Below are 3,860 nucleotides of genomic sequence, written 5' to 3'. Positions count from 1 at the left end.
AAAGAGTTCATGATGAAGCTGATAAAGTTGATATTTCACAGAAGTGGCCAATAGGAAATGTTATAACTTGGAATACCCAGTGCATGGGGACAACAGAGAAGGAATAAACAGTGAAACAAAAAATGTGCCAGGAATTCCTTAAAAGTTACTGTTTGGCCACAATAAATATATGTATGCACACTAACTCACTGAATGGGAGAAGAACACCGTAGAATTTTTTTCTTTTTCACTTCCCTAAGAGAACACATGTTTTGATGGGTGTGTAAGGTGGGACTGTAATGGTAGTAGACCCAGAGAGTCTGGAATACTTGAGTTATGTGTTACCGAACATGCTGAGAGGCCCTCAGCTACCCACAAATGCAGTATTCTTTCCATAATGTAATAAATGTAATACTCTTACTCATAAATGTAATAGCAAATTGTAAATAAAAGCCTGGTCAAATCCCTGATGCTCTAATAGGGCGTTTTACGGTAAAGGTTCTATGAAGCATGAGACCCCAAGCAAGGTCCTCATGTTTCCACTTTTACCGCTAACCAGCTGTCAATCCTGAAGGACTAGAACTTCCAAGCACATGAAGTGCAGGAAGAAGAAAGATGGTGGGTCACAAAGGAACTCTGTTGAAGATGGCGGAAATAAGATTCCGGAAAAGAAAGGCGAAACGTGGAGGTTCCCCAGAGCTGAAGGAGAACAGGCAGCATTTCCCTGTACCGCAGCTCCAGGGTGATTCGCAGGAGCAGTTCATGGGACACCTGGATCCGCAGAGGAAACCTCTGGTGTTGAAAGGAATTGATTTGGGAGCATGCACAAACAAACGGATGGAGAACTTCCCTGGTGGCTCAGACGGTAGAGCCTCTGCCTACAACATGGGAGACCCAGGTTCTATCACTGGAAGGGGGTCTGGAAGATCCCCTGGAGAAGGAAATGGCAACCCACTCCAGCATTCTTGCCTGGAGAATCCCATGGATGGAGGAGCCTGGTAGGCTATAGTCCATGGGGTCACAGAGTGTCAGACACAACTGAGCGAGTTCACTTTCACAAGCTAATGGACAGTGGATCACCTAAGCCAAGAAGGAGGAAAGAAGTGAAGATTCACCTTGCTGCAGTTGCCCCATGGACTTTCTTAAACTTTTACCAAGCTGGTACAGAGGGCAACTGAAGAAAACCAAAAGGAATTCTTTGTATCAGAGGATCTACTGTACTTCATGCTTTGTGGATCCACTTTTTACTACAAGCATATATAGAGACATTTCTTCATAAGGCCACCGGAGAGCATTAATAGAAAAGACTGAGAAGGACAACCTAGGATCACTTGGCAAAGAGCCTAGAAAGGATCTTGCAAATATCAGAAAGCAGTTTCCTTTATTGGAAAGAGATATCGAGTTTCCAAAATTCTTCAAAGAATGGTTCTTTTCCAGTGTTTTTCAAATTAAGCTCACCACAGTTACAACTTTGGATCCACTATAATGTAATGGATAACTTCTTTATACAAGTGACAGGGGAAAAAATGCATTATACTCTTCAGTCCTCAAGATGCCCAATATTTATAATTATCAAGTATTAAATCAGAAGTGCCGAACATAGATAACCCAGACTTATCTAAATATCTACTGTTTTCCAAGGCTAGATGGTATGAATGTTCCCTTAAAGCTGGAGATGTATTATTCATTCCTACTTTATTATTCCATAATATAATTTCTGAAGAATTTGGAGTGGGGGTGAATGTCTTTTGGAAGCACCTTCCCTCTGAATGCTATGGTAAAATGGATACTTATGGAAACAAAGATCCTACAGCAGCATCAAGAACTGCACAAATTTTGGACAGAGCCTTCAGTTCAGTTCAGTTCAGTCGCTCAGTCAGTCAGGACTCTTTGTGACCCCATGAATCCCAGCACACGAGGCCTCCCTGTCCATCACCAACTCGCCGAGTTCACTAAAACTCATCTCCATTCAGTCGGTGATGCCATCCAGCCATCTCATCCTCTGTCATCCCCTTCTCCTCCTGCCCACAATCCCTCCCAGCATCAGTCTTTTCCAATGAGTCAACTCTTCAAATGAGGAGGCCAAAGTATTGGAGTTTCAGCTTCAGCATCAGTCCTTCCAATGAACACCCAGGACTGATCTCCTTTAGAATGGACTGGTTGGATCTCCTTGCAGTCCAAGGGACTCTCAAGAGTTTTCTCCAACACCACACTTCAAAAGCATCAATTCTTCAGTGCTCAGATTTCTTCACAGTCCAACTCTCACATCCAGACATGACCACTGGAAAAACCATAGCCTTGGCTAGATGGACCTTTGTTGGCAAAGTAATGTCTCTGCTTTTCAATATGCTATCTAGATTGGTCATAACTTTCCTTCCAAGGAGTAAGCGTCTTTTAATTTCATGGCTGCAGTCACCATCTGCAGTGATTTTGGAGCCCCCAAAAAATAAAGTCTGACACTGTTTCCACTGTTTCCCCATCTATTTGCCATGAAATGATGGGACCAGATGCCATAATCTTCATTTTCTGAATGTTGAGCTTTAAGCCAACTTTTTCACTCTCCTCTTTCACTTTCATCAAGAGGCTTTTTAGTTCCTCTTCACTTTCTGCCATAAGGGTGGTGTCATCTGCATATCTGAGGTTATTGATATTTCTCCCAGCAATCTTGATTCCAGCTTGTGCTTCTTCCAGCCCAGAGTTTCTCATGAGAGCCTTAAAAACCCACAAAGAATTGCCAGAGGAATATAGGGACTTCTATGAGATCCAACCAGTCCATTCTGAAGGAGATCAGCCCTGGGTGTTCTTTGGAAGGAATGGTGCTGAAGCTGAAACTCCAATACTTTGGCCACCTCATATGAAGAGTTGACTCATTGAAAAAGACTCTGATGCTGGGAGGGATTAGGGGCAGGAGGAAAAAGGGATGACAGAGGATGAGATGGCTGGATGGCATCACCGACTCGATGGACATGAGTTTGAATGAACTCTGGGAAATGGTGATGGACAGGGAGGCCTGGCGTGCTGTGATTCCAGGTGTTGCAGAGTTAGACACGACTGAGAAACTGAACTGAACTGAACTGATGCAGGGTGAATGGTTTTGCACATTCAAGATAAAGCCTATAGCAAAAATTTTGAATAAATAATGAACTGAATGCAAAGAGCATAAACTTTTAAATACAATTCATTTCAAATACTGGAAAAGTGTAACAAGATGTAAGTTCTTTTTTAAAAGATTTATTATTTTCAGGGGGGCGCTAATGGTAAAGAATCTGCCTGACAGTACAGGAGACAAAAAAACATGGGGTCAATCCCTGGGTTGGGAAGATACCCTGGAGTAAGAAATGGCAATCCACTCCAGTATTCTTGCCTGAAAAATCCCATGGACAGAAGAGCCTGGCGGCTACAGTCCATAAGAATCACAAAGAGTCAGTCAAGACTAAGCATGCACACACACAAAATGGGAAAGGCAGGTCAATCTCAGATTTATAAATTAAATAAGTATGAATGTGGGGGAGGTGAAATTCAACTTTGTAACCTTTAGTTTCCTGTGATGCCCCTCTCCCTCTACTGTTAGTAAACATGCCCTGCCCAGGGATCTGAGGTGTCAGAATAAATATTTCTTCCCCTGGAAGACCATGACAGGAAGAATAAGAAAAAGATGGGGGGAGTTTCCTGGTGGTGCAGGGGTTAAAAGATTGTGCTCTCACTACCTCGGGCCCGGGTTTGATCCCTGGTTGGGGAGCTAAGATTCCCCAAGCCATGGGAAACAAAATATATAGAAAACTATAAAACACTGGTGAAAGAAATCAAAGAGGACAGTAATAGATGGAGAAATATACCATGTTCATGGATCGGCAGAATCAATATAGTGAAAATGAGTATAC

General features: G+C 42.7%; 1 pseudogene; it reads left to right on the top strand.

Moving 5' to 3' along the window:
• Nucleotides 1-624: 624 nt before the first annotated feature.
• On the top strand, nucleotides 625-3,115 carry LOC120869795 (annotated as a pseudogene).
• The last annotated feature ends 745 nt before the right edge of the window (nucleotides 3,116-3,860 follow it).

Source organism: Oryx dammah, unplaced genomic scaffold, assembly GCF_014754425.2.
Source record: "Oryx dammah isolate SB20612 unplaced genomic scaffold, SCBI_Odam_1.1 HiC_scaffold_11, whole genome shotgun sequence".
Taxonomy (NCBI): Eukaryota; Metazoa; Chordata; class Mammalia; order Artiodactyla; family Bovidae; genus Oryx; species Oryx dammah.
This window is presented reverse-complemented; position numbering and strand designations above follow the sequence as displayed.